The following is a 12407-nucleotide window of genomic DNA, read 5'->3' as shown; positions in this document are numbered from 1 at the left end:
GTTGGCAGATGTACAGGCTAGAGATGTAATCACTGTCAATGACAGGATCCTACCTCACCTACTTGGTGGGGGAGAGGGCCATCCACACACCTGTGAAACAGAACCAGAAGCCTTGGGGACAGTTCTGGATCAAGAGCTTCCGGACCAGACCTGAGCATACATAGATGGTTCACGCTACTGGGAGGATGGTCAGTTTCACACAGGCTGCACGGTGAGGTGTCCTGCTTCTACTGTATGTGACAAGTTAACTCCTTCCATGTCCGCACAAGAGGCAGAACTCATAGCGCTGCTAGAAGTCATCAGGACTCACCCTGAACCGTTGTATCTATATACAGATTGCAGATATACGTTTGGAGAGGTGCACGACTACATGGCACAAGGGAAATTGCGCAGGTTCCTCACAGCAGCAGGACAGGTGATTCAGCACCAAGGTATCATCTCAATGATTAGGGATGAAACTGGCCAAAATTTTTATACCAATATAAAAAACTGGATAAACATTTCTCAAATTATCTATCAATTTCATCATTTATTTAGGGAGAGAGAGAATGTAAAACGATGGGTCTATTTGAATTTAAGATTATTTAACACATTACATTAAAGGGAATTGACCCCCCATGTCCCACACTCTCAAAACCAGACACCCTAGTTTATGGTCTTTTTACTCAAGAGAAAAACAAGTAGTTTAGAAATGAAGAGTATAGGATGGACCAGCAGGAAAAATAGGGCATTTTTCATTATCAGCAGCTAAAGTAGCCATTCAGTATGTCGTAGAAGTATTCTGATTTAAATGCTGGATTGTGTTGGGAAAGAATCCATTTCACAAGTCATTCCGACAAAAGGATTGCGCCATGCTAATGCTTGTTTGAACTTTCAAACAATAATAAAAGGTAAGCCATATATTTTTACATACTTATTAAAGTTAAAATGTTATATGATAAGAATTTACTCTAAGTAGGGATATAATGGTATGCGTTGTGATTTGAATTAATATTATTTTTAACTGTGCTTTTATCTGTTGAATAATATTCTGTGGAGATTTATTTTGTTTAGCAACTGAAGTACCCTGTTAATGTTATAAATATAGACCGCGCAAGAGACCTCTTGAGGCCCCAGTTGGGTCATCTTTTGTGACAACCCCTGTAGCGAACACAATCAAGCTAAATGGAATTAGCATAGCATTATATCCCTACTTAAACTAAAAATTTTAAAAGCATGTATGTTAAATGAAATATATTTTGTTTATTTTTAGGACTTTGAAGCATTTCTCTTTCACAAAAAATAATGAATTAGAGAATTTGTTTGTTTTAAATGCTTAATGAACATGAAAAATACAGGAATGTGTTAATATTGAAGGTCCCATCCAAGCCGCACAAGCCCTGAAAAGTGAAGCCAAAATGTCTCGATCGCCCCCTGGTGAGTGGTCCCAGTATAGGTCATAAACCCCGCCCTCCCCATGTTATTCAATGGGACGCGAGACCAACTAAACAATTAAATTACCCTTCAAATATCTTTTTTCCGAAGCTGGTTTCTGTCATTTACTGTAGTTTGTATCACGCTAATGTAAATTCAAGAGCTTGTTTTTTAAATAAGTTGGTTTTTAGTTAGTTATTTAATGCTCTAAAAACGGTGGTGTGACGTCGTGATTCACAGCTGTGATTGACAGCTATCTGAGCCGAGGAGCCACTGAATCTTCGGAGGACTGAGGAACTTTACATTTAATCTCAAAATTTGTATAATTTCTATAATTTCACACGGACATAATGGGTTGTTCTGCAGTACATAGTGCTAACCGATCTGGCATTTCCAATCGATCTTTGAATTGTTTTCGGTAAGTTCAATTTATAAGCTATTTAATTAGTAAATAAATGTAATGGGCTAGCTAACGTTAGCTAAAAGACAACAAGCCTCGTTAATAGCTAGCAGGTGATCGTTAGCTAGAAGTTACCAATTATTTTTGTATTAGGCCTATTCTAAATTAAGGTTAAACATGATGTAAGTTAGGCTATAACATATCGTCTAGGTTTAACAAGCAAAGGTTGTACTGTACTTGGACTTGCGATTGATTACGGTATGCGCATTCTGCGAGGGAGAGTGAGGGCGGGGCACAGGGGTGGGGCCGTTGATTTTGCGGCTTTACGGCTTTACTTCCTGCTCGCTACTGCGCATAACTACTGCGCAGAACTGGTCCCAAGATCGCTATCTGTGCAGACGCAAGTCCAAGATGTCAGTGCCGTATCAGGACACTGGCGGCTTCAGTTTTCACCAATGGAAAAGAGCGAAAGGGCGTCGTCCATTTTTTTTACAGTCTATGGTCTCATCATACTAAAAAAAACAACAATAAATAGAATACATAGAAAAAGACGAGGTCCAAAGTGAATAGGATGGGAACTGCACGTCTTTGCAGGTCTCTCCCGTGGGTTTTGGCTATCAAACCGATTTTAACGCCGAAGCATAGCTCTAGTCTCCTTACGGACAGGCTGAACATAACTTTCAATCTCCAGCTCCTCACATGTTGCCTATACAATCAAATCCAGCACCACCACAAGCATCCAGTACAAGTGTTGTGAATCAGTTGGGTAGAGGCGTTGATGTTACACCCCTGTAAAGGGGAAAATAGAAAGTAAAACACGGACACGATGTAGCTTAGTCAAGTCCGATGTGGTAATTAATTTTTTTCCATGAACATCATAATGGCAGATTTACAAAATGTAACAAACATTTTCTATACTTACAATACAATAATCTCCCTTTCAGTATCTCAAACAGTTTTCATGAATTAACTTGAAATAGTAACTTTTACAAAACAATTTCTGAAACAAAATATATTTAAGCTGCACCTCGCCAAATACTGCTGATATTCCTTTATCATTAATCCAGAACCCTTTTACAATTTTACATCAATTGAAGCAAAACGTGGTTCTGCAAGTTCAGTACTGTGAGTCAACACTACACTTCTTTAAACTACAGCAATAGCATTATTTAATACATACATTATTAAATACAAACACAACGCCCATGTTACAATGGTACCTCGTTTTCACTTACCCAGATAGCAATTAGTCGGTGGTCCTCCAGAGACAGTAGAAGCGTCAGAATGTCTTAATCGCAAACACGTTTGCTGGCTCACCGCCAGCGGCAGCCGCCTTCCTACCGAAAGCTTCGTTCACACCAGACACGGCAATCTTTATGCGTTCCGGCGGAAGTCCATTCATTTCAATAGAAAGCAATCCGCACCGCTGCGTCTAATCTACCGTACTCGGCCAGATTTGGTTGCGGTACGGCAGGTGTGTCGCATGAGTTGAAATTTTTCCAACTTGTGCGGTGCTTTTCCGTACGGTATCTGAAACGGAAGTTGATGTACCACCGAAGAAGAGCTAATATGTAGCTTTCAATTATGGGTTCATGGGATCGCAAAAATAGATTTGACAGCTCATTCATTATTTGTAATAGCCTACAAGATCAAAGTTTGAAATGCTAAATATTTGACATATCCTAGACCCGATTGGTTAAAACATATTGGAGGGAAAATATATATATACAGCCTGGATGACGTTTTCATTTCATCTACTACAATGAAACCTAAATTGAGAAAGCTTCTGCTCATCGCCATGCTAGGACAGGTGTGTCCAGCGGCACCCCAGATCATTCTGGGTCCACCCACTGCTACAGGGTAGAACGCGGCATGGAGAGTACCATCAGCTGGTCATGGAACTACGCTTGTTTGGGGTGGAGTTCCAGACCTACTTTCGGCTGGATCGGGGCCAGTTCGACCTGTTGCTCTGCAAGATCGGAGCTAAAATCGCACGGATGGAGACAAACTACCGTGCGCCCATCAGTCCAGCTGAACGGCTGGCCATTTGTCTTCGGTTAGTTGAGATTCTACATCTGCATTGCTTTCTCAATATAGCGTTTACGGTGTATATATCAGCACTTCATGACAACTGGGCAATTCTACATGAATGTCAACCAGTTCATTTAAAATAGATGGATATAACGAAAGGTTTACATTCTGGGAAATTGCACAATGATTATGTTAATGTACACACATGAATGAGAATTACTGCTAATGTATTGATATTTACTTATTGCCCTTCAACTACATTGAGTCTTTGTTGTAAATTGGTGAATTCACACTCTGTATTGTCTTATTAATTTATTCTGGGTGATATAATATCTTAAAATAAATTGAGATAATGTATGCCGTTTAGCATACACTTTTACCTTTTATCCTGACATGTATATACAAGTGCATTTTGCTACAAAATGTGCTCAATAGGACTACTGGCTCATAATATCCTATTCGCATCCAATTTTCTTTGCAGATTTCTCGCAACTGGTGACTTCTACCGTACCATTGGATACAGCTACCGTGGTGGTCGGTCCACTGTATCAAACATTGTGTCCACAGTGTCAAAAGCCATTTGGGATGGGCTAGTTCATGAATACATGCCTGTCCCCAAAGAGGAAGACTGGAGAGCAATTGCGGAAGAATTCCAGGAGAAGTGGAACTTTCGCTGTCTCGGGTCAATAGATGGGAAGCATGTGGTGATCCAGGCTCCGCCATTTTCTGGGTCCCAATTTTTCAATTATAAAGGGACCTATTCTATTGTCCTCTTGGCAGTTGTCGATGCAAACTATTGTTTCAGGGTCATTGATGTTGGGGCTTATGGCAGGGGAAGTGATGGAGGGACTCTCAGGGACTCTGCCTTTGGCCGAGCCCTCCGGGATGGCACTCTGGGGATCCCAGCCCCAGCCACACTCCCAGGTGCTGATCATTTGGGATCTATCCCTTTTGTCTTTGTGGGAGACCAAGCCTTCCCTCTAAAGCCCAACCTCATGAGGCCCTATGCAGGACCCCAGGCACCAGGAAGTCCTCAGAGGATCTTCAATTACCGGCTTAGTCGGGCCAGGTTGGTGGTGGAGTGCGCATTCGGGACCCTCTCTGCCCGGTGGCGGATATACTGACGGGTGCTTGCACTAAAGCCAGAGACTGTTGAGGTCTGTGTGAAGGCTACCTGCATCCTCCACAACTTCCTCAGAACATGCCAGGTGACAGTTTGAGAGAACTCACTCATGCTGGATCCAACAAAGCCACCAGGGAGGCGAATAAAGTGAAGGAGATCCTGACGACCTACTTCTTTTCTCCAACTGGTGCAGTCCCATGGAAACACAAAGTGGTGTGACCAATCCATGACCATGCTCCTCCACAGTACCACACAAATTCTTTGGGGAATACTAAATAACCATTTATTTGTACTAAATTACTTATAACTATTATTAACAGAATATCAATGTAATTTCAACAATAAACAAGCATTTCCAAAAAAGCACTTTATTGAGTGAGTTTATGTGATGTGTGTGATGCAGGGCTGGAACAGTTGCACCATGCAGAAGGAAATCCTGGGACGTCATATTTTCATTTAATCTCTGCAATTACAAAAAATTAGAAATTAGATTGCACTAGAAAACATGTACACAGAATAATATTCTGTAGTTGAAGTATTAAAAAATACAGCTCTGGATAGAATTCAGAGACTGCTTTTCTTGCTCTTTTCCTCACAAATATTGTGAAGTGGTCTCTTAATATTTTCCCAGGGCTGTATTTCTGATTTTGCGTGTCAATGTATAACTTACAATTAAATTCTGCATCATAAAGCAGCTGGAGAATTATCATTTTTCATAAGCCTTCTTCTGTGTTGGTGGTCTTTTTAGTGAGGGAACGATGGTTTTAGCAAAAAGCTCATCCTCATCATCGGGTCTTGGTGGAATGGTGGCTTCTACCTCAATGGCAGTCAGGAGGCGCTGCTGAAATGGCGTCATGTTGGGGGTGGCTTGTCCTGTCCGATGCCTCCGTGTACGGGGTCTGGGTCTGGTAGCTTGTGAAGAGCTTGTGGCTGAAGATGAGTCACCATCAGACATGGGCTCCTCATGGACAGTAACACTTTCCAGCTTGATGTTCTCTTCTCTAATCTCATCTTCTGCTCTTCTGCTCTCCTCTTTCTCGCCCTCCTCCCTCCTCCCCTCCTCTCTCTTGTCCCCCCCTCTCCTCCCTTGAACTTTCTTGTCCTCCTTTCTCCACCCCTCTCCTATCCACTCCATGCACCTGGCTGTCCCTGGCAGTCATGTTTCCACTTGTGGGACGTGAATTGATGAAAGGGTGGAGGAAAGACAAAATTGGCAAGAAACGCCAAGGACGGTGGCTGCTGGCTGCAGCCTCACTCCTCTTTTTCTCCTTCTCTGCTCTTTTTTCTTTTATGTATCTGTCCCTGATGTTTCTGCCTTTCATCCTACAGTCGTCTTCTAATAGTGAAAAATAAGTTTTTATGCACTTTAAATGTGTTGATTACTCATACTTTCTCTAGCTCTCTATCTAGCAGGTTATTAACCTATACAACGTGGCTAGCAAGAGTTATGTGACAAACAAGAGCTGCTGTTGCCAGCATGGTGAGCTAGCTATAACAAATGAAGAATTTCACAACTCTACAAACCTGGCATCTTTGCTTGCATGGCTACACTTTTCCACGCCGCATTTTTAACATTTAGGTCTCGGTAAACGTCCGAGGTAGTATCATATAAACAAGGATGGCTAGACACTGGCATAACGAGGCTCTCCTCCATCTTTGCGACACTGGTTATGAAGATGCAGATGATTGATTGCGTTTTTTGCGTAGATTGACTGCGATGTCTGTGTTAAATTACCGTACGGTAATTCTATGCCGTGTCTGGTGTGAACGAAGCTTTAGACTTCAGTGGTCCGGTAAGAGAAAACCGTGATGGTGCCGGTGTTGATTTTAATCAATTGTATGATATGGTTTATGATCATGGGCGAGAGCATCAGTTTCTAAATGACCACATGGTCAGAATCAAAGATGTTGTTCGTAACAGATTCGATGATATGGATTTCATTATTAACGGTTTTAGATATGAAGTAGATACACATTTACAAGGTTTGAGATTTGAAGCTACGGAGGTATCCACACTAGCAGAGGAAAATAGATCGCTTAGGGATCAAATCATGCTTTTAAGACGCAATAGGTTCGGTCAGTGTTGCCAACTCCTCAGTAAGTCGTTATTGGCTGTCCTAAAAGTTGCTAGAAGTTGGTAAATGACATCATCGCCTAATTTGCATAATTTCCCATCCGCATCATGAATGGATATGTTTTTTCTTTTTTAACATACAAAACTCTCATTGGGGAAAATAATATACATGCACATTTACAAATGTTGTCCATGTACAAGAAATAATCACCTGAGCAAAAAAACAAAGAACAAATCAAAAGGCTAGAAAAACAATTATTAATTTAGAGCGACACACAAGGGGAGATATCATCATGGTCATGGATTAAGCCAGCTGGGGCTTCCCGCATGCGCAATTCATTTTCAGTCTGGACGCGGAGGAGTTAACATCTCCTGCTCTGACCGCAGCTCGGAAGAACTGCTGTGTGAGGACTGGGCCGTCTGTGAGTGCTTTCAGATGGGGGAGGGGCTCATGGCGGCACCCGCTGCTCGTTGAGAAGAGTAAGAACAAGTCTCCAATAACACCACAAAAAGTCGCTACATTTGTCGCTAGTTGCTTTTGTTAAGAATTTTACGTGTATCAGAATTTCTGAAGAAGGACGAGGCTCCGGTCCAAATGGAAATTTAGCACAAAGATTTATTAATATGAACTGATAAGTCAAAATACATGAAATACACTGCAGCGGTCAAATATTTGCTCAACCCTCGAGCTTCCACAAAGTATTCGCCCCGAATCAAGATCGAACATTGGTTTTGATACTCCCGCCACAGGGGCGGTTACTTTTCACTCTCGTGAGTAAAACCCATCCTTATTGGCTCTTCGTTGGCATGGTGACATGTTGGACGAATCTCTTTGTTTTCGCTGTCCAATGAAGGACATGCTCTACACTTTTCCCATTTGGGGGTTATTCTCGGTCATAGTTCAACAGGTTCTTTGTATACAGGTGTAAAATCTTAACCAGGTTACAGTAATTTACATTCTATTGTCCTAACCTAGACTAGAACATCAGGGGGCTGGAGACAGAAGGTCTCTTTGTGATGTATAGGGGCAGTTTCATTTGTATGTTAATTGTGGGGTTTCAATCCTGTCTCTCTCTGAGCCAGGTGTAAAGTCTGAGTGAGTGTGGCTGAGTGTAATGTATAGAGTTCTAAACTTTTTATGGTTATTGTATTCAATCATATTTCCCTAACCTGGCTGCAGCATACAATTTAATAAAACAAAAACATAAGAATACATGGTTATTAAATCAGCATTATTTAAACTTCATTTATCTCAACACTTTTTGGAAAAAAAAGTCACTAAGTCGGTCGGAAAAGTTGCTTAATCTAGCGACAATGTCGCTAAGTTGGCAACACTGGGTCCGGTCAATTATGTTTTCATGCATAAAGCTTGTAACCTTTTCAAAACGTCTCAAAACGGGGTATGTGTTTCAAATGTGATTTTACAGCCATTTATTTTGTGAGGGTGTGTCATCAACTTTTCTTTAAATTTTGTAAATTTATCAACTGTCGTAATTCAATGTTGTCAAACGCATTACGCTTTATAACAGTAACACCACCATCAGTGCCATGTGATTGCATTAGAGAGCTTGAAGGGGAGTCAACTAGATCGTGTGAAAAAGGGGGCTATTCAACTCTGTTAACAAGCCGCACATCTGAGGATTTTTGTGTGCATCGCTGTGTAACACAGTAACTGTTGGTTCATTTGTATTTTGGGGTGTGGTCAATTGATTATGTGTAGAGGTTGTTGGCTGTTCTGTGTCTGTCTGGTAGCTACACACATTCTGGATTGTCTATCTGCTTTTTTAGGGCTTGGCGTATTCGGATGTAACATACGTTGCCTTATGGCTGTATTATTGCGATTATCTATGAGATAACCATTGTTGATTCTAGGCATAATATCCCTGGATACAGCCACTGCACTTGATGCGTTAGGCCTGGTCTGCTGTGTGTGTGTAGAGGATGACGGGTATGTAATGCTGTTACCGTTCGCTCTACCCTTCTCTCTAGATCTATGTTTTCTTGTCAAAGATAGTTTATTATTTCTTTTAGGATATGCCGTTTTCGGATACGAGATGCTTGGTGTTATCATAGCAAAATGCTAATTAATGACATGCTAGTTAACATTTGTATGCCTCTAATAATCACTAAACATTGACAAATTGATTAAATTATTACTCAGTACAAGCTATTTTTAAAAACTGCTGTTGGCTATGCCCACTGCGCTGAGGGACATGGACTATGCTAACTGGACCGTCCTGCAGGGAGGACAGGAGCAGTAGGACCACTATATGCAGCTGCTATACTGATGAAAGAATCAGGCTGAGGACAGCTGAATAAAGAGCGATAAGGAGGCGAGAGTTGGCATTCCTCAAGTCTCAGGCGGAAGAAACTGTGTTATTTATATTAACTATCAGCGCTTCACATTAACTTTTTTACTCACCAGCCACTGTGGCTAGTGGTTTTCCAAAGTTCCAAAGCCACTCACCATTTTCACTAGCCATGATTTTGTTGTTGGGAAATTATGTTTCATTTGATTAGAGTTGACTATGATGTGCTACATCTATCTTCTTCACGCTGTCGGTCACTGGTGTGCGAGGCAATAAGCCACAAATGGACCAGAATCAAACACTGTATACAGGTAGTCCTCATGGGAGTTGTAGGGATGTAGCTTGTATTGTCACTCACATTGCAGTGAGTTTATTATTTCTTATCTTTTGAGAAGACTAAAATAAAAAGTGTGTGTGTGTGTGTATCGGACGCCCCTCGTGAAATACTTTATATAATTTGTCGCTACACACTTGAAAAAGACAACTATTTTTATGTTAAATCTGTCCTGTTGTCAATTTGAGCAGCTAATGCACACTACAATGTCCTCCCTAACAGCAACCAAATTATACAATATATTTATTCTTAACATAGGCCTATAAACATGTTATTAAAAAGAAAATTGATATCACTCATCAGCTTTATAATTAATCACAGTCAATATTGTCTATTTCGTTATGCTATGTTCTTGTTAATATAGTCGTGCATATAAAACGAAACAGAGCTGCATATATTACAGCCTTGTCACATTATTTTTTCCCCATCCTTGCCTTGAGGTCACATGGTTTGTCTCCCTCTCTCGACTTCCTTCAGCTACAGTAGGCTCTGCTGCTGTCACTGATACAGTGTCTTCATGTTCATATATTTATATTGTTAGTGTCTTAAATATGTTAATTGTATATATATTTTAACACTGTATATTGCATGGAGGAGTTTAAGTATCTAGGGGTCTTGTTCACGAGTGAGGGAAGGATGGAACGGGAGATTGACAGGCGGATCGGTGCAGCTTCTGCAGTAATGCAGTCGATGTATCGGTCTGTCGTGGTGAAGAAAGAGCTGAGCCGCAAGGCGAAGCTCTCGATTTACCAGTCAATCTACGTTCCTACTCTCACCTATGGTCATGAGCTTTGGGTCATGACCGAAAGGACAAGATCCCGGATACAGGCGGCCGAAATGAGCTTTCTCCGCAGGGTGGCCGGGCGATCCCTTAGAGATAGGGTGAGAAGCTCGGTCACCCGGGAGGAGCTCAGAGTAGAGCCGCTGCTCCTCCACATCGAGAGGGGTCAGCTGAGGTGGCTTGGGCATCTTTTTCGGATGCCTCCGGAACGCCTTCCTGGGAAGGTGTTCCGGTCCCGTCCCACCGGGAGGAGACCCCGGGGAAGACCTAGGACACGCTGGAGGGACTATGTCTCCCGGCTGGCCTGGGAACGCCTCGGTGTCCCCCCGGAAGAGCTGGAGGAAGTGTCTGGGGAGAGGGAAGTCTGGGCATCCCTGCTTAGACTGCTGCCCCCGCGACCCGGCCCCGGATAAGCGGAAGAAGATGGTATGGTATGGTATGGTATGTATATTGCATATATAGCCTAATGTTTTTTGGTGATAGTACATACCCTAATCTGATTGTCTTTTCACCTGTCATCTTAGTTTGTCTCGTGATCTCCCATTAAATTAATCTGTAATTCTAGGCTACTAGAAGTCACCTGAAATGTAAAAAAAAAAATTATGCTTAGGGGATGTAGTTTGAGGTTATTACATTTTAATGAAATATTGTTACATGCTTGGGTGAAAAAAAAAAAACAAGGATCCCCTTGTTTTTTCCAACTTTACTCATCTCTTCGATGTCAGGACCTGTGTGTTCCTCTATGCAAGTTTGACAGATTTAATTGTCAGTAAACTGCAATACACTGCAGACTCCAGAAAAACTGACCCATCCAAGTCCATTACAAAATCCTAATTGTGTTTAGAAAACCCCTCACCTGGCAACATGAATATATGGAAAATGTTTCCTCCTACTGTCACATTAGCTGCAGTGATTCGCTGGTATTTTATTTATGAATGCAAAATGGCTTTACCATGGCAACACACAGATGCGGTGCAAGATTTTGGGAAGGCTGTCGCCTTTGAGTTTTGAATGCTGGATAAACCCTGTGAATAGATATATAAAATTTCACCCATCAAAGTGGCTAGTAGGAGTGACTGCGTTACACCCCACAGTCGAATTCCACCCCCATTTGGCGGGTGGGCTGATGCTTATGTCAAGCCCTGTTAACTATGTGCAGTCTTATGTATATTATTGCTTTATTTTCTTGCTATATTTTTTAAATAGTATACACTGCTAGTTTACACTGTTATGTTAGTACCATATCTAAATGTCCAATAATACTACACAGATGCTGCTAGTTTACAGTACTCTTTGTATTTTGCACCTACATTTTTGTAGTTAAATAAATAGTTGTGGGACCAAATACGTGTGTGTAGTGGCTGTTTGTGGAAAACTGAAAACAGAAGAACTGCCACACACTGTCTTGCTCACTGCTGAAATATTTATTAAATCACAACATATAAAGAACAAACATGTATGTTGGTGATTTAGATATTGTGTATTTCAATATCACAATTTTTATTATATTTTGATTTATTGTGCAGCCCTAGTTCTGACCTTCAACTGTTTGTCGGTGATACTGTAACTCTACATCAGAAACAGACACAAAAAACATAATTGGGGATCACAAAATAACCTTTATTTAACAGAACTTGATTTTAGTATCAGTGTAATTATATACATTTAACAAGTTATTATATAAATTCAACAAGGTATTATAAGCATATAAGAATAGGGTAAGATGGGGTAACTTGCCCCCTGGGTAACTGCCCCCCATGTCATTCATAAAAATCCCACATGGTGTGACCAGATTTTTTGCCCAACACCTTTAATGGCTGCCACTGATCTTGCTTATCTAAAAATGTTCTCTGTGTCATCACAACTTTTGGACAACTTTCCACAAAACAATTCTAATGTAAGTTGATCAAATTACCTGCCCCCTCCCCGGCCCCCAGAAGCT

The sequence above is a fragment of the Esox lucius genome, chromosome 11, assembly GCF_011004845.1.
Source record: "Esox lucius isolate fEsoLuc1 chromosome 11, fEsoLuc1.pri, whole genome shotgun sequence".
Classification (NCBI taxonomy): Eukaryota; Metazoa; Chordata; class Actinopteri; order Esociformes; family Esocidae; genus Esox; species Esox lucius.
This window is presented reverse-complemented; position numbering follows the sequence as displayed.